Raw genomic sequence first — 19,449 nt, forward strand, 5'->3', positions numbered from 1 at the left:
AGACAGCCAGTCACCCACAGACATTTGGCCAGACAGACAGCCACCCACAGGCCCTGTACCAGCCATCCACCCAACTACCACAGGGTGCCAGCCACCCACCACAGGGTGCCAGACAGCCAACCGCCCACCACAGGTTGCCAGACAGCCATCCACCACGGGGTGCCAGCCATCAACCACAGGGTGCCAGCAAGCCAGCCACCCACCACAGGGTGCCAGACAGCCAGTCACCCACAGACATTTGGCCAGACAGCCAGCCACCCACAGGCCCTGTACCAGCCAGCCACCCACCTATCACAGAGTGCCAGACAGCCAGTCACCCACAGACATTTGGCCAGACAGCCAGCCACCCACAGGCCCTGTACCAGCCAGCCACCCACCTACCACAGGGTGCCAGCCACCCATCACAGGGTGCCAGACAGCCAACCGCCCACCACATGTTGCCAGACAGCCATCCACCACGGGGTGCCAGCCATCAACCACAGGGTGCCAGCCATCCACCACAGGGTACCAGCCACCCACCACAGGGTGCCAGCCATCCACCACAGGGTACCAGCCACCCACCACAGGGTGCCAGCAAGCCAGCCACCCACCACAGGGTGCCAGCAAGCCAGCCATTAAGTATTAAACAAAAATTAACATGTTTAGTACCAGATTTGTGTCAAAAATTTTCTTTATTTTTCAAAACTTTAAATGTACAAAATATCAGCCGATACGATATGTTGTGACCAAAATATCGGTATTGAAAAAAACATATCGGTCTATCCCTACACCATACCATATTACACATTGCAGCGTGCTGTGCTGAACTACACCTCACCAGACTACCCCTGAATGCTGCTGCCATCCACGTTATGGACCGCTCAGTATTCACCACCCGCTCTGCCAATCCTATGGTCTTCCTATCATCCAATACATAAGGTCCCTTGCACACAAACTTCATAAAAATACTGATGTTTATACTCAGGATCTTGCTGGTAGAAATATCCCAAGTAAAATGTTCCATAAAGGCACATAAATGTGCATATGTTGCCAGTGTTGCAATACACAGTTGGTATTAAAAAGAATCACCCCCTTTACCTATTTCCTGCCAGCGCTATAGCCGAAAGACAGCTACGGCACAGGCTTTGTTTGCTGGGAGGGCATCAATGGACGCCCTCCTGGGATTTAACTGCCCGTGCGCCCCCTTCGGACTCAGCTGATCACAGATCAGGGTAAAGGGACAATCACAGCAGTGCTTTACCACGTACTCAGCTGTCAGCCAATGACAGCTGATCACAGGATCTAAACACAAGCTAGTTATTATTATAAAGGATTTCTATAGTTCCAACAGTTTGCGCAGCACTTTACAATATGAGGGAAGACAATACAGTTACAATACAATTCAATACAGGAGGAATTAGAGGAGCCTGCTCATTGGAGCTTACAATCCTGAATCTAGTTATTGGCTTTTCTTTCTTCACACTGACAGGGTGAGGAGGGAGGAAAGCCGATAACACAATTATGTTAACCACTTGCCAACTGCCGCACGACTATTTACGTCGGCAGTCAGCCCCTCACAGGCAGAGCGACGTAGGGCTACGTCGCTAGCCTGTAAGGGTTTTGGGAGCGAGCATGCGCCGCCGGATGCGCGCTCCCGCTCGGTCACGGACCCCCGCGCGTGTGCCCGGTGGACCCGATGTCCCCCGGGCACTCGCGATCGTCCGTGACAGCGGGAGAAAGGCAGGCGGCTAGTGTAAACAAAGCCGCCTGTCAGTTCTCCCTGTGTATGAATGGTGATCAAACTGTTCTACTATGTAGGACCGTTGATCACTGTTCTTACACATCAAGCCACAGCCAATCACAGTTAGAAACACGCCCCTAGGACACACTTAACCCCTCCCTCTCCAATACAATTAACTCCTTCACTGCCAGTGTCATTTTTACAGTAACAGTGCATATGTATAGCACTGATTACTGTAGTAATGTCACTGGTAACCCCAAAAATGTCAGTCAAGGGTCCGATCTGTCCGCCCCAATGTCGCAGTCCCGCAAAAAAAATCGCAGATCGCTGCCATTACACGTTAAAAAAAAAAAAACAACAAAAATGACAAAAATCTTTCCCTTTGTTAGTAAACACAATAACTTTTGCGCAAACCAATCAAAATACACTTTTTGCAATCTTTTTTACCAAACATATGGTAAAAAAGAAAATGGCCTAAAATGTTAAAAAACTTTGATTTTTACATTTTTTGGGGGGAATTTCATATAAAAAAAATTGAAAAATATTGTTATTTTTGCAAAATTGACGCTTTTTTTTGTTTATAGCGCATGATCAAAAAATCGCACAGGTGATCAAATACCACCAAAAGAAAGCTCTGTTTGTGGGAAAAAAAGGACGTCAATTTCGTTTAGGTACAGCGTCGCACGACCGCGCAATTGTCCGTTAAAATCATGCAGTGCCGAATCGCAAAATAGGCCCTGGTCAGGAAGGGGGTAAAATCTTCCGGGGCTTAAGTGGTTAAAGGGACTTTTTCACTGATAATCAGGGATTGATTATCAGGGCAGTCCCATTAGTGCCCACCAGTGCTGCCAACTAGTGTCCACCAATGCTGCCAATCAGTGCCCACCAGTGTTGCAATCAGTGCCACCTATCAGAGCCGCCTATCAGTGCAGCCTCATCAGTGCCCATCAGTTCTACCTATCAGTGCAACCTCATCAGCGCACATCAGTGAAGGAGAAAAATTACCTGATTACCTGTTTGCAAAATGTTATATCAAAATATGAAAAATGTTTTATTTTCTTTTAATTTTCTTTCTTTCTTTGTTTGTTTAGCAAAAAATAAAAAACCCAGTGGTGATTAAATACCACCAAAAGAAAGCAGTGTCACCTATCAATGTTGCCTACAAGTGCCATATATCAGTGTCACCTCTCAGTACCCATCAGTGCCACCTCATTTACTAAGCTCTGGAACAACCACACTTGCAGAATGCAATTGCACAAGCTGAAGCCTGCTATCAGCTGAAGTCCCAGAGGCGGTCCAAGCTTGGAAAAGATTGCAACAATAAAGTTGGGATCCGCCCACATGCCTGGGCCGTCACCCAGCTCAGCCTCTCAGCAAATCTGTGAGAGCCTGAGCCAACCATTCCCGCCCCCTCCACAGCCCAGCGCTCCAGTGAGCTGGGGAGAGGGGGGGCAGGGCAGAGAGCTGCTGAGCTGCTCACAGAGCTGTGAGAACCAAGCGATCAAACACCGCCGATCGCTTAATTCTTACAACTCCATCCCGCTGCGCTTCTCAGTTTAAGTGTCGGTTCCCACATATGCGAAGCAGGAACCCTGCAAATCCACTGCGGGTTCCCACATCTCACATGACTCACAGGTAGTTCACACTGCCATATGCGAATCACTGGGGGTGTCAATACAAAGATAACGACAACCCCAGATCAGTTCACATATCGCAGTGCATACTGTCAGTTCGGACATGAATCGGATTGCATAGGTGTGATCCAATTCTGGTGCAAACCAAAAAAAGGGTCCTGTGCGACTTTGGTCCGAATGCAATGGGAATTCAGCCATACAATCTGTATGGCTGAATTCACAACCCACAGACATTGCATGTGATCTGCAGAGCAATGTGAACCGACAGTTAGAGGCGCCGGGGGACAGATGCAGCTTCGGACCAATGCTTTATCCACCTAGGTGAGTATGAAGGTTAAAAAAAAAAAAAATCTATTTTAAAGTCAATTCAATAAGGCTACTTTCACCTAGGTGTTGCTGTTTTTACAGGCGTTTTACAGGCGTTTTGGTGCAGGTGTTTTTAGGTTAACAAGTGACCAGTGAAAAAAAATAAAAACGCCTGTAATCTGCTAAAAAATAAGCTCATGTACTTTTTCGAGCGACAGGCATTTGCTTAAGGCACTCAGGTGTGGACAGGGGCCATTAAAACTAACGAGATTGGTCTTGTTCGGCGTTTTTAGAGCAGAAAAGCCTAAGGCCCCTTTCACACAGGCGGACCGTTCAGATCCGCCTGTCCGTTTTTTTTACGGATCTGAACGGTCCCCCCATGCATCTCTATGGGGCATCGGATGGCAGCGGAGACATGTCCGCTGACACCCGATCCGATCCGTCAAATCTGGACGGATGGAAACCCTATTTTCCATCCGTCCAGCGGATCGGATCGGATGAGAACGGATTCCCCCATAGAGATCTATGGGGCTGTGACAGCTGTGTCTCCGCACACAGTGCGGAGACACAGCTGTCATTCTCCTGCTTAGCAGGGGATCGGCGGATCGATCCCCCGCTGAGAAAAGCGGAGTCCGTTTGACGGACTTACTGTGTGAAAGGAGCCTAAGGCTCCATTTACATATAGTTTCAGGATCGCGGGCAGAATTGCCACAATTCTGCCTGCGATGTTATATGAATAAAGCCATCTCACGAAAAGGCTTCTTCCAAGTAAAATTATTTATTCCAAAATGGATAGCGGTGACAACATGACAAATGCTAATCAGCATTTGTCATGTTGTCACCGCTATCCATGTTGGAATAAAGAATTTTACTTGGAAGAAGCCTTTTCGTGTGACGGCTTTATTCATATAACATTTGGTTTGGACGTTCACCCTGAGCACCGACACTTAGCTCTTTATCTTCCCATAGTGCGGTGGAGCTAGGGTTAGTTCTTGTTTAATTCTTCCCGCAACCCTGAACCATTGCAAGTCGCGGGACGCCCGTGCAATCCCCATGACTTGCAATGGCACCCCAAACATGGCGCGATTGTCGCCCAACGAATCGCGGTAAAATCACGCAAACAGAATCGCGGAATGCCTGTCGACCAAAAGAAGTTATTGTACTTCTTTTGGGCGACAGGCGTCCTGCAATTCTGTTTGAGCGATTCGCCGGGCTACAATCGCGGCAAAATCGCTCCGTGTTTGGGGTGCCATTGCAAGTCACGGGAATCGCACGGGCGTCCCGCAACTTGCAATGGTTCGGTATTGCGGGCAAAATCGACAATTCTGCCCGCGATCCGAAACGCCTATATGTGAATAGAGCCTAAAGAACACAAAGATTCATTATTTAAAGTACAAAATAACAATGAGGGGAACAGTAAACAAAAGAATACAATGTATCAGTGTGGAAATGTTCTGTCCTGAGCTCAGGAATGAAATGTAGCATTTCACCAGAGGGAGATGTTTAATGCTTGAAAGTTTTAAATTTCATCATATTTCTGTGTGCATTTATTTACAGAACTATCTTCCTCTGGTGCAGTGCTAGCATGAAAAAAAAATTGCAAAAAAACAACGCCAAAAAAAAAGCTCAATTTATGTGATAAATATCACAAAACATAGATATTTAGTCTCGGTTCATACTGATGTGGTGCGGTGTTTGCAGTGATTCCTGTGCGTTTCCCTCAGCACATCACAATCCCATTCCGTTCATGCAAACCGCGGCTTTTAAAAAAAGAAAAAAACTGCCAAAGACAATGACATAATGAGCTAGTATGTATAGCATACCAGCACATTATGAAATGCTTACCTCAGAATGAAGCCCTCCAGCGACACGCTGTCACCGCTGACAGGGCTTCTATCTTCACCTGGTCTTCCTTCCAAGTTTGCATGCTCTGGCCGCCTGACTGGCTGAGCGGCGATGACATTACTCCCATGTGTGTGCATAGGAGTCATGGCCATGGGACAGGACTCTGAAGGGACGACACAGTTATGCCACCCCTTTAGAGCGCATGCGCTGGTAATATCACTGACTGCATGTAGTGAATATCTCCAAAACAGTGAAAGTTTAGGAGATAAGGAGATATTCTATGTACCTGCGGTAAACCTTATTATAGGCTTACCTGTAGGCACAAGTTAAAAAAAATACTTTACTTTCACTTTAAGTTAATGACACTGTAAAAATAGTTTGCAAAACACAGTGCAATTGGCAGAAACACAATGTTCACACCCATGCGATCCAATTCCAGTGCGGAAAAAAAAGATGCATTCACCTTTTTTGTGCGGATGTGGTGCAATCTGAGCCACACAAAATGAATCAGGTCAAATCGCACTGCAAAGAGTCGCATGTGATTTGAACAGGGATGCGGTGCAATTCCTGTCCAACAGTTCCTCTCACCGCACCACTGTGGATCTGAGCTCAACGCGTTTTGTAAATGACGCATGTTTTTTAGTGAATTGACTACTTTAGAGATAAATACCGTATGAGTTATTGTAACGCAAAACTTTATTTGGTATTTATCTCTTAGTGAATTGACCCCAATGCCTCCTCATTGCCTGTCAAATGCTCTCTGAAGAGCCATCTGAACATGGGCTTTGTACATGGAACAAGTCCTTATGGTAACACAATGATTGCTGTAGTGGTGATCAGGGACACGCTAACTGGGGTGGTGGTGATCAGGGACACTGAAACTGGGGTAGCGTGATTAGGGCCAATATAACTGGTATGGTGGTGATCAAGTACACTGTAATGCCTTGTACACACGCAACGATTATCGGCCGACTGATCGTCCGACTTTTGTCCAGAGTGGTGTTTTGTTGGTTGGAATGTGCCTAGACTGCACACGAATTTTCCCAACAAAAATCTACTTCAGAAGTGATGTCATGTGCTGGTTTACTTTCCGTTTGTTTTTTCTTCTCTGAGCATGCCCAGTCTTGCTCATCAGATTTTTGTCTGCTGAAATCTGTACTGACTGACGGAAAATCAGCCGTTGTGTTGACGGCCAACAAAAATTTTATAGCCTGCACACCAGATTTTTTTCGGCCAAAAAGTCGGAGTCAGTTGTCGGAAGCATGATACTTCCGGTCGGACGTTGGCCGAAAATTCCCAGCCAATAATCGATGCGTGTGTACGAGGCATAACTGGTGCCACAGTGATTAGGGACAATATGTCTGGTATGGTGGTAATCAGTGACACTGCGACTTGTAATCATGTGATGTCCATGGTTGTCTTCCCGGAACTGGAGAGAACCCACCTGGCCATATATGTGCATTGGCCAGGCGGGAAGTGTTAAGGAAGGGAATATCCTGGTACTTAAAAAGAGATCTTTTCCACTTGCTTACCATTCCGCTAAAACCTCCACTAACTCCAAAGGGGTCTCCATTCTAATTTCAAAGCAGGTCCTGTGGTAGAGGGCGGCCTGTCTCTCCTTATTAAAGGTTTGGTCAGTGACGCTAAACTTACCTTGGTGAAATTTACGTTTCTAATTCCAATCAGGTCGGCTTCATTACTCTTTCTCTAGAAAAACTGACCCTCTTCTAAAAACACATACTACTCTTGGAAGGCTACTTTAATATCCTTCTAGAATCAATAATAGACACTTCTACAGGTGTTTCTTCTGTACCACCTGGCGTCCGTATACAGGTGATAAATAAAGCTCAATTACTTGACATCTGGTGCTTACAACACCCAGAAGAGTAGGACTATACATTCCACTCCTGTCCACAGAAAATATATTTTTGCATACTGTAGACTTGTTCCTGATCTTACACCGACATCTTACCTTGGTCACTGCTTCGACCACAGGTAATATAACTTGGTCAGATAACACCCCAATATTTCTAAAACTTTCCCTAAAGCATAACCCCTCCCCTAGGGCCTGACACTGTAATTTAAAGGAAAGCTTGTTACATGATCTTTCTATCCTAGGAGACCTTAACAATGAAGATGAATTCCTACTTCCAAACCCAGTAACCCAAATGTAATTTGAGAGGCTCACAAAACCATAATCTACATACCAACTTCCTTTTTAAACAAATTAACTTTATCAATGTTATTTGGGCCGGTAAGAAGCACAGAGTTCCTCGACGCCTACTAACGTTACCCAAATGGTACAGTGGCAAGGCCCTACCTGACCACATGAAATATTATCAAGTCGCACACCTAGTCAAGCTAATTGATTGGTTTCAGTATACAGACCTTAAACTCTAGCCACAAATTGAGCAGGCACAATTCAACATCCCCGTCCACAGTGCATCATAGGGCTTTGCCAAACTTCCCCTTTGCCCACAAACCACTCTCCCCTATACCCAATCTTGGGGAACTTGCGTTTCCCACTGGGCTTACTAGATGGTCCTTTTGGAACCTTGCTACATTCCCAATGTTTTCAAACATCCCATTTTTTAGATCCCTCCCAATGGCCCTCTATCACCTCCTTAGCACAAGACTCCCGTCTGCCTAAACTGGACTTATGGAGAGCACTCCAGATTAGGCATTTCTAAGAGATCACTCTCCCCACGTTTACCAACCAGCTCTATCACCCTTTGAGAAGCTAAGTTCCAATAGAGGCCCGATCAGATACTCTCTGTCTCAGACGTACTCTCTTCTGAGCGATCCGCCTGACAACTATAAACCACATTACATTCAGAAATGGGAGTCTGACCTAAACAGGTCATTTGACACAGAACAATGCAAGGGAATCATCTGGTCCTTCCGTAAGTCCTCTGCGTCTTCTTCCTAAATGTTTCAGAGATACAAACTAAAACCTACAAAAAAATACGTTTTGTGTCACCTAATCAATGCAGCTAAAGTATGCATCTCATTAAAATGGAAAGACCCACACCCTCCTTCCCTATCACTGTGAGTCTCTAAGGTTCAGGAATTCAATGAAAAAGAGGACCTTATCCTCTCCTTTCATAATCTGCATGAGGCCTACACCAAATCAAGGTTCCACTGGAAAGCTGTCAAATATTCCAACAAAATCAAATCTTTATCCATGGTCAATCCCTAAATCATCCTTATTGCCATCCTGGACAACTGGCAAAATCCCTCACCCACCCTCATACCCCCACTCCCCCATCACAACATAATTCTTGGATATCTCCCTCCTGCTTTTCAGCTGCTTTCTCTGCTCTCTGAATATTGTATAATGCAAAATTTGCAAAAGTGTTCCCCTCATTGCATATAATACCCAATTTTTTTTTCAGATTGGATCCCTGAACAGATTTGTACTACTGTTAATGTATAGTTGTAAGCTCTAAATTATTTACCTAAACAAAGCAAAAAAAAAATACTGCAATGTGTTGTATCAGCGCATCAAATAGTCCCTACGCCTGCTGTTGTGAATTGGCCCTTAAGGGGCATTCTTGTGGTGCTGTAAAAAAAAAAAAAAAAAACAAGATTCAAGCAGCAATCTCTTACACCAACCATATAACAGAAAATGACAAACAAAATCTCCTGTGCTCAGAAGTGATGTGATAGCTGTAGATATTGCTTAGGCTCTCTATGGTTCCGGGTAAATGCCCAGACCTTGCTGCCCTCCAAGGCCCGCGCCAGAGAACCTTGCAGGTGGCTTCTGAAGCCGTCTGGATGGTTCTCCAGCGTGCTAGACAAGGTCCCAGTGACCTGGTCGCTTTCTGTCCATTGTGGACTTGTAAATGCTTTTTTTGACCCACTTGTTTGTGAGTGTATTTCCTTACTTTTTATATCGAAAAACACCTCTTGGGTAATGCGCAAGGTTGGTTCCCCCCCTCTTTTCGTTTTTTCTACAGACCAACCAAATAACAGTTTTCCAACTACTGTCCACCCAGAAAGTGGGACATTACCCCATAGAGATGGATCACAATGAGGAAAAATAACAAAGTCAAGGGTGGGCGAGTGAGCAGGTCAAAAGGTAGAAAAGTAAAGGCTGATACACACAGGCTGAATATCAGCTGGTTCAACAGAAACCGGTTGACATTCAGCCCGTGTGTACAGCAGCCTGTCTAACAGGAGCTGGTCTAAGGCCTGGCTTTTATTGACTAGGTATGCTGGAAAGCCAGCATCCAATCAGCTGTAATCGCAGGCAGATTGATCTATAATACACTGTGGTTCAGACAAGTAAATAAAAGCATTGGCCTGCACGGCAGTTTGGTATAGAAGAGACCAGGCCCTAAGGTAAAACTAAAGGCAAAACTTCTTTTTTTTGTTTTGGATAGAATGGAGAGGGATTATAACACCTGTCAGATTTTATTGCTGCCTTTGCCCCTGTTAAGGGGATTCACTCTCTTTATTGGTCCTGGTTACCGTTATCATTGAAAGTAAGAGAAATTACCCAAATTTTGGGTTGTCCCCCAGAAAAGTAACAGAGTGGAAATCTTCCAATGGATACACTAGTTCTGGTGACCGGGGGGTCCCTAAGGAATTCCCTTGATTTACAGGGATTTCCTCTCACTTCCGGATTGGCTATGGGACAGGAAGTACAGGGAAATCTCCGCAATGGGACACAAATTTGCGAAAAGAAAAATATCTGAAAGCGATTATAACCCTTCCTTGCTCTATCCAAAAAGAAAAAAAATCCCTTTTCTACCCCCAGGTCCTTAGCTGAACAATAGGACCAGAGACGTTTTTTTTTAAATAGCCGCAGAGCAGAGAGTGCCCAAAATGTATCAGTTATTCTCCTTCCTCTATCGCTGACCCCCTGCTGAATTAGCAGGGCCGGACAAAACAATGTGCACAGGTGATTACGGTAAGTCCAGGCACATCCGGCACACCTTGTGCCCTTCATTAAGAAAATAGTTCATTTTAAAACAATTGGGTGATAGGGATGACAACCCCATGGGGCCACTTTTCAATTTTTTTCTTTCATGGCCCTGACAGTTCAATTGCAGATAAAAAAAAAAATCTCCCAGTAAGGCCTGGTTCCCACTAGTGCAATTTCATGTGCAACTTTATTCACACGACAGTTGAACAGGAGGGGACTGACCATAAGGGCATACTGGGACTGCCCGAGGGCCCGGGGCCAGTAGGCGGCCCCATGATGCTCGCCATGTCACTATACTCAGGGAAGCTATCAGCATTGTAGTGAAGCTGGGTCTAACACAGTCAGACTATTTGGTATGAGCTGGAGCAGGTTAAGGGCAGAGGAATGCACAGCGGCTCTGTGCTCTGAGCTTGTGTTACACTTTGCACTACGGATCGTAAAAAACATTTGATGTGGCAGTGCAGAGACAGTATTTCAAATTTGATGGACCAGCAAGCTGGAAGTAGAAGTGAAAGTCAGTAAAGCTCTCTGCTCTCTGTATAACCGCTCTGACTTGCTGACATCTGTGGAAGAGCCCTGAGTGTTAATCATTACTTATCTGCTGCAAGGAAATGCTACACTGCTGCTATCCTCTGTTCTTGCTTCAAAGCTTATTTATAGTGAAATTCTTGCCTCTGCTCACTGTGATTTTCTTACACTGAGCATAAATAGCTGACTTGCTATATACTTGCTGACAGAGGCATAACTAGAACTTTCAGGGCCCCAGTTCAAGAACCCATGGGGCCCCCATGACCCCCAGCCTGGGCCCTTCCCACTGATCCCTGAGGCCCTTCTCCCATTTCAGGTTTCTTTATTACGATTCCACAGCAGGACCCTTCCACATGTTCTGTAGCGGGCTTTCTTCCTGCTGTTTTGGGCCCCCCCACAGTAGCAAAACCCCAGAGCCTGGTCGCATGTGCGACCTTTGCAACTCTCGTAGTGTCAGTCAGTAGGGCAGTACATTGTGTCAGTAGGGCAGTGGGCGGTGTCAGCAGAGCAGTGTACGGTGTCAGCAGAGCAGTTTACGGTGTCAGTAGAGCAGTGGACGGTGTCAGTAGAGCAGCTGAGGTGTCAGTAGAGCAGTGGATGGTGTCAGTAGAGCAGTGGACGGTGTCAGTAGAGCAGTGGATGGTGGCAGTAGAGCAGAGGACATTGTAAGTAGGGCAGTGGACAGTGTCCGCAGGGCAGTGGACAGTGCCAATAGAGCAGTGAATGGTGTCAGTAGGGCAATGGATGGTGTCAGTAGAGCAGAGGATGCTGTCAGTAGAGCAGAGGACGGTGTCAGTAGAGCAGAGCATGCTGTCAGTAGAGCAGTGGACGATGTCAGTAGAGCAGTGGATGGTGTCAGTAGAGCAGTGGACGGTGTCAGTAGATCAGTGGATGGTGTCAGTAGAACAGTGGACAGTGTCAGTAGAGCAGTGAACAGTGTAAGTCAGTAGAGCAGTGGGCAGTGTCAGTAGAGAAGAGGACAGTGTCAGTAGAGCAGTGGACGGACAGTGTCAGTAGAGCAGTGGAGGTGTCAGTAGGGCAATGGACAGATGGTGTCAGTAAAGCAGTGTATGGTGTCAGTAGGACAGAGAATGGTGTCAGTAGAGCAGTGGACTGTGTCAGTAGGGCAGAGGGCAGTGTCAGTAGAGCAGTGGACGATGTCAGTAGAGCAGTGGATGGTGTCAGTAGAGCAGTGGACGGTGTCAGTAGATCAGTGGATGGTGTCAGTAGAACAGTGGACGGTGTCAGTAGAACAGTGGACAGTGCAAGTCAGTAGAGCAGTGGGCAGTGTCAGTAGAGAAGAGGACAGTGTCAGTAGAGCAGTGGACGGACAGTGTCAGTAGAGCAGTGGAGGTGTCAGTAGGGCAATGGACAGATGGTGTCAGTAAAGCAGTGTATGGTGTCAGTAGGACAGAGAATGGTGTCAGTAGAGCAGTGGACTGTGTCAGTAGAGCAGAGGGCAGTGTCAGTAGAGCAGTGGATAGTGTCAGTAGAGCAGTTGACAGTGTCAGTAGGGCAGGTGATGGTGTCCGTAGGGCAGTGGAAGGTGCCAGTAGAGCAGTGGATGGTGTCAGTAGGGCAGAGGATGGTGTCATAAAGCAGTGGATGGTGTCAGTAGGGCAGTGGAAGGTGTCAGTAGGGCAGAGGACAGTGTCATTAGAGCAGTGGACAGTGTCAGCAGAGTAGTGGATGGGGTCAGCAAAGCAGTGGATGGTGTCAGCAAAGCCGTGGATGGTGTCAGTAGAGCAGTGGAAGGTGTCAGTAGAGCATTGGATGGTGTCAGCAGAGCAGTGGATGGTGTCAGCAGAGGAGTGGATGGTGTCAGCAGAGGAGTGGATGGTGTCAGTGATGCAGAGATTAGTGTCAGTTGAGCAGAGGACAGTGCCAGTAGAGCAGTGGACGGTGTCGGTAGGGCAGTGGATGGTGTCAGCAGAAGGAGTGGATGGTGTCAGCAGAGGAGTGGATGGTGTCAGTAGGGCAGTGGACGGTGCCAGTAGAACAGTGGACAGTGTCAGTAGGGCAGTGGACGGTGCCAGTAGAACAGTGGACGGTGTCAGTAGGGCAGTGGGCGGTGTCAGTAGGGCAGTGGATGGTGTTAATAGGGCAGTGTACAGTGTCAGTAGGGCGGTGGATGGGGTCAGTAGTCTTATATTTGTGTTATTTTTTTAACATTTTTTTACCAATTTATTTTATTATTTTGTTTTACAATTTTACTTTTTATTACATATTACAACTTTTTTTTAGGAGCCCAGTTGGGAGGCTTTGGTGATATACCAGGGTTCTAAACAGACCTCTGATCTTTCACCTTTGAGACAAAGAAATGAATTTAAAGCATTTGTGAGCAGTGCAATATGTGTGGGGCTTTGTGTGGGTGTGGCTTGAGTGTTGGCAGGGCCGCAGGGGACCCCATGATCTCCTATTGCCTGGGGGGCCCCATGAGTTGTCAGTCCGTCCCTGCAGTGGAAATCACATTATTTTCAATGGTGCTTGTTCAGAGAGCAACACATTTTTGGAAAAGATACAGTTGCCACTTTGATGTGGTTTCAGCATGATTTTGACACTCCTAGAAAGGTCAATTTCTAAAGAGTATTCTTCTCTATATAAAAGCCCCATTCCAAGCAAAAAATACTTTTTTACTAGCCTCACCTTCCACTCACCTTTAACCCAATCTTTTCGTCATTTTCCCACCTTACCTTATAAGCTAGATTTACTCACCTAAGTCCCCCATCCAGGTCCCTCTCGGAGGTCCTTTATCCCAGTAGATACTGAAAGTGTACACTGAGCTGTAAATATGCAGCTCAGTTTACATTGTGAGAAAGATTGAAAACCGGCATATGTATGTCTCTTCTGCAAAAAGGAAGCATGCCTGCTCATACCGGTGTGTATATTTCCTATTTAGACCTTTCATTCACAATTGGATTTTAGTGGAAGTGTCAATATAATATGTCTTTTCACATAATAATGTGTGTTGCAGTAAGGCACCCAATCATTAAAAAAAAAAAAATAAAACACGTATTTCACTGCGTTATCAAAGTGCAAGAGTCTAATCAGAGCCCCTAATGACACTTACCTCCAAGTGGTCCTTTCCCAGATCCAGCTTTATGAAGACACTGACTAGAGCAGAGCAGTGTGTATACACTCAGTGCCTCTGGTCTGTGTACTATACAGCTCTCTGCTATTTTATGACTTGACTGTAGTGGAAGTCAATGGGCTGCCATTTGCAGCAAATAATTCTTTGCATAAAATAGCAAGAGCAGGAAGCAAAAAGTGCAATGACTGGAAGTTTTGAGATATTAGTGCACTCAGGACATTAACCAATCACGGCATACTGGCATCATGGATAGTAGGGCATTTCTTTTCACTTTGATTTTCATCAGGTACCACCTATAGGTCCTTTTCTCAGCAGAACCATTTTTGTTCTCTTGGTTACATTATTTTCCATTTTCCTCTGGGAATTTTGATTTACTTAGCCATCTATTGTGGCATCTTGGGACAGTGATCATATAGTTGTTTCAGCCAACACAGTCAGTACAGTCTTGTTTGTATTCATACACACTAGCCAATTATTGCTATTCCAGTCCATGGCGATCCACCATATGTGCTTGTTGTTTTTAACTGTTTTTATTATCTTGCTGTGCCACACCTTGTCACCTGTATAACATTGTTTTTTTAAGGCATAAGTGCCTAATAAATATATTTTGTTTCACACTTCAAGCTATCTGCCTCGTGGGTGCCCATAGTTGATCTCCTTCAGGTTAAAAAAACTTCTTGTTTTTCACCCCAATCCTTTTTCTACTATATATGCCTTGATCAACGGTCACCTGGGGAGGGACTCAACATTGTTCATATATTATTGTTTCATTTTTTGGTAATTAATTAGGGCCATTATGGGAACATACCCTTACCCTTTTTAGGATCCTTGAATGGACTTAATCCTTCCTTCACCTCTCCTCTAATGTTACTTACTCTGTAGATGACATGCAAAAGAAAAGTCTCCACTAGTGTGATAACGTTACACCCTGAAACCTTTTTTTTTAAATATGGTGAAATCCACTCACATGTTACAAGTTAAAGCACTCTTTATACATATACACTGAGTGAACAATCCGATCCCCCGAGATCTTACCACCTTCATGCTGGCTGTAGATCCCCTGGAAATTGTCTCTCATTCAAAGTACTAACAGTCCAGTTGCCATGTACCCACGCCTCAACGCGTTTCGTCACATCACTTTTTTGTCACTTTTTAATAAAAAAAGCTTTTTGAACAATATTGAGGATCTGTGGTGTCCTGGCAAATATAAACATTGACCTGTGGTGTTTGCAGTTTCCAGCTGGATATTGCTGAAGCTCCTGCAATTTCTGAGATTGGTCCAGGAATGTGTGCGATGCGTACATTAACATTAGCCAATCACAGTGTTCACTTGATCAAGCACCCCCCCCCCCCCCCCTCGGCGGTAAAGATGCAGCTTTGCAGAGATTTCCCTTCACCTTCTGTCCCATAGCTTAACAGGAAGTGAGAGGAAATCTCAAATTATGGGAATTCTTTAGGGACCCCCAAATCATCAGAGCTAATGTGCCCATTGGAAGATTTCCCCGCTGTCACTTTTCTGGGGACATCCCAAAATTTGGGATTTTCTTTTACTTTCACTTTTAATGATAATAGTAAACAGAACAGAAGAGAGAGGGGGGATCTCCCTAACATGGAGACAGACAGCAATAAAAACTCACTGGTGTTCTAATCCCTCTTCACTTTATCCAAAACTAAAAAAAGTCTTGCCTTTAGTTATACTTTAAATTATTTAAAGTATTTAAGAAATTAAGATGTTTAAATTATCTGTGTGTTAGCAACACACAGATAATTTAAATATCTTAATTTCTTAAGTATCTTAAATACTTTAAATAACTTAAAGTAAAACTAAAGGCAAAACTTTTTTTGTGTTCTACCCCCCTCTATTTTTCCTGGTGACAATTGTCATCATGCTAGGAAGTGAGATTCTTATGTTCCTACTTTCTTTTGATATGGTCGTCAGTTTATATGTCTGCTCCTGACTGAGTGACTACACTATCTAATAAATATGCATGCAATATAAAATAATAGCCAAAACTAACAGGACCTTTTCCGCTTGCCTATACTGATAACTTCCCCCTAGGGTTTCCTGTTTTTCTTCGTACAAGGGAAACACATTTTTTTGGGCTGAAATTAGGCATTTATCTCACTATCAAAGTGTCATATCCACTACTTACTAAGAAGTGAGTTTTTTTTAAAGTAAGTTGTAGAACTACTAGAAACAGGTTTGCGTGAATATATTTCAATAACGTAATGTATACAAAAAAAAGGAAGGAATGCAGGACTTGGTCCTTCAATAGGTGGACTTTTCTGGCAATAGCATGAGACCAACTCAAAATAAAAATATCATAATAGTTTTATTCATAACATATTGTTAAAAATATAGGATGTTTGCAAGACATCCAAACATACGAATGAAAGCACATTAAAATCGTACAGACAATATGTGAATACAAAAATGAGACCCTAGTGCAGTATCTCCCTTGTTCAGTACATCCTGGGTTACACTTCCCAAAGGGGTTGTCTGTAACACTGGGTCACCTCCATTTTTCGCTTTTAGTATGGCTTCCTCAGGACCAATTTTTGGAGGAAAACACATTAGCAGACTCAATGGATCCCATACAGGTCAAAAATGTATTTTGGGTGGACATAGAACATCTGTGGAGGTGATTGGACCCTTGCTTGTTTCTGAGGCATTATTAGGAGTTGGGGGATCCCTGTAGGATTTGGTCATGTGGCATCATTGGGAAAACTAAATGGATGGTCCTAATGCCCCTCAGAATTTATTCCACGCTTTGTGGTCCATGTTTTTGCAGCCAGTGTACACAGAACTGGTCACCCGGTTATATATTTCTACCACATCCCAAGGAGAGTGATCTATCCAGTGTGAAGAGTGGTCATATTGTCCAGCTGCATTTTGGCAACTCGCCTCTAAAGGTTGAGATACTTTGTCATCTCTATGTTCGCTCCAAAAGACATTTTTGATCTGTATGGGATCCATTGAGTCTGCTAATATGTTTTCCTTCAAAAATTCGTCCTGAGGAATCTACGCTAAAAGCGAAATGTGTTGACCAACGAGGTGACCCAGTGTTACAGGCCCCCCTGTCAGGGAATTGGAACCCACGATGTACCGAACAAGGGAGGTGCTGCACTAGGGTCTCATTTTTGTATTCACATATTGTCTGTGCAATTTTAATGTGCTTTCATTTGTATGTTTGGATGTCTTGCAAACATCCTATATTTTTAACAATATGCTATGAATAAAACTATTATGATATTTCTATTTTGAGTTGGTCTTATGCTATTGCCAGTAAAGTCCACCTATTGAAGGACCAAGTCATGCGTTCCTTCCTTTTGTATACATTTTTTGAGATGTGGCATGGGTAGAGGTCATCCTTTTTTTGCTATATTTCAATGCCGGTAGAATTTTTCTATAATGTATTACTTTTTTTTATTAACAAAGCAGCCCTTGTCTGCCCCTGGCCGGGCCACAGGTTGTTCCCATATGGGGTGGCGGCATTGGCTCCTCCCGATCGTCCTTGGGCGGGTTGTAGACATGGCGTTGGCTGCAGCTCAGTTTACTTTGTTGTTGCACTCTTTTACATGTGCCCTGCATGGCAAATACGAGTATTAATTTGTTTGTACTATTGTGTTTACATAATGGAATGTTTATATTTCTATCTTTCTGTTTGTTGTTTATATAAAACCAATAAAAATGTATTAAACTTAAAAAAGCAGCCCTTGTACGCCTTTCATTGACTGAGAAGATTTTATCGGTTTGCTGCAGGTAGCAGGAAGCATTTCCTGCAGGAAGGAGCATAGATTCATGGAGACAGAGAGCAGAGGGGTTCTTTTCCCTAAGGAGGAGATCCCAGCCTGGAAAACTACTATCCTTCTAGGCAAGCTTGCTTAGTGTCTGCTGTTGATCAAGGTTAGACATGTGCGGTTCGTTTTGTTCCGAATAAATATTCGGACAGATTTTTTGTTATTTGGATATTCGGATATGTACGAATATCCAAATTACAGTATAAACAAAGTTTACCAAATGCTCCCGAATAACGAAATAAAATTTGTCAGGATTTCCAAAATTCTAATTGAAATTTACGTTGAATTCCATTCAAATTCGAACTGTAAACATATTTCTGAAATCAAAGACTGTGTGTGTTATTAGAGTACCATTTCGAAACAATGCTATTTTCTGTTAAGCCAAAGATGATTTAAAGAGTCATTGTAATCATTTGATGAAGATTTTTCTTTTGTCTTTCACTTTACCGGATTTGAAACGAAAAAAAATCTAAAATTTTCAACTGATTCTAAATGTATCGATTCGAACGTTTCAAATCGAAAAAATCTGTAAATTCAAAGGAAATTTGAAAAAGACATATATAGTTACATAGTTTGTCAGGTTAAAAAAAGACACAAGTCCATCTGGCTCAACCAATAAAAAACAAAAAAAAAACAGTAAAGAAAACCCAACCATACAATCCCATATACACAATCCTATACCCACAGTTGATCCAAGATGAAGGCGAAAAAAAACCCCAACAAAGCATGATCCATTTGCTACAGCAGGGGAAAAAATTTCCTTCTGATCCCCCGAGAGGCAATCGGATATTCCCTGGATTAACTTTACCTATAAATATGCGTACCCAGTTATATTATTTACACCTAGGAAAGAATCCAGGCTTTTTTTTTAGCAATCTAGTGAACCTCTTCTGGAGGGAGTCTATTCCACATTTTCACAGCTCTTACGGTGAAGAAACCTTTCCATATTTGGAGACAAAATCTGTTTTCCTCTAGACGTAAAGAGTGCCCCCTTGTCCTCTGTGTTGACCTTAAAGTGAATAACTCAACACCAAGTTCACTATATGGACCCCTTATGTATTTGTACATGTTGATCATATCCCCCCTTAATCTCCTCTTCTCAAGAGAAAATAAATTCAGTTCCTCTAATCTTTTTTCAAAGCTGAACTCCTCCATGCCTCTTATCAGTTTGGTTGCCCTTCTCTGCACTTTCTCCAGTTCCCCAATATATTTTTTAAGAACTGGTGCCCAAAACTGAACTGCATATTCCAGATGTGGTCTTACTAATTATTTGTACAGAGGCAAAATGATATCTCTCTCTCTGAAGTCCATGCCTTATAAAAGACTTCCGAATATGAACTCCGAATATGAATCCCAAATATAAATTGAACTAATTAACCGGATTTAACAAAGCTAAATTAACAAATCTAAACGAAACTAAACAAATTTTTTCGTCTTGCACATGTCTAATCGAGGTCCCAGCTAGGCTAACTACAAGGCCTATTCTTAAATTTACTGGAGCTGACTGAGGATCTGGTTTGGTATCACTGGAAAAGGATGTCTGGAAGATATTGGAAGGAAGCATCCAACTATCTAAGACAGGGGTCTTCAAACT

General features: G+C 43.8%; 1 protein-coding gene across 1 annotated transcript in view; it reads right to left on the reverse strand.

Moving 5' to 3' along the window:
* The window catches only part of TPST1 (tyrosylprotein sulfotransferase 1), a 257,483-nt gene that overhangs the window by 39,036 nt on the left and 198,998 nt on the right, over positions 1-19,449 (reverse strand). The gene's annotated exons all lie outside the window — the stretch shown is intronic.

This window comes from Pelophylax lessonae, assembly GCF_965119305.1.
Source record: "Pelophylax lessonae genome assembly, chromosome: 2".
NCBI lineage: Eukaryota > Metazoa > Chordata > Amphibia > Anura > Ranidae > Pelophylax > Pelophylax lessonae.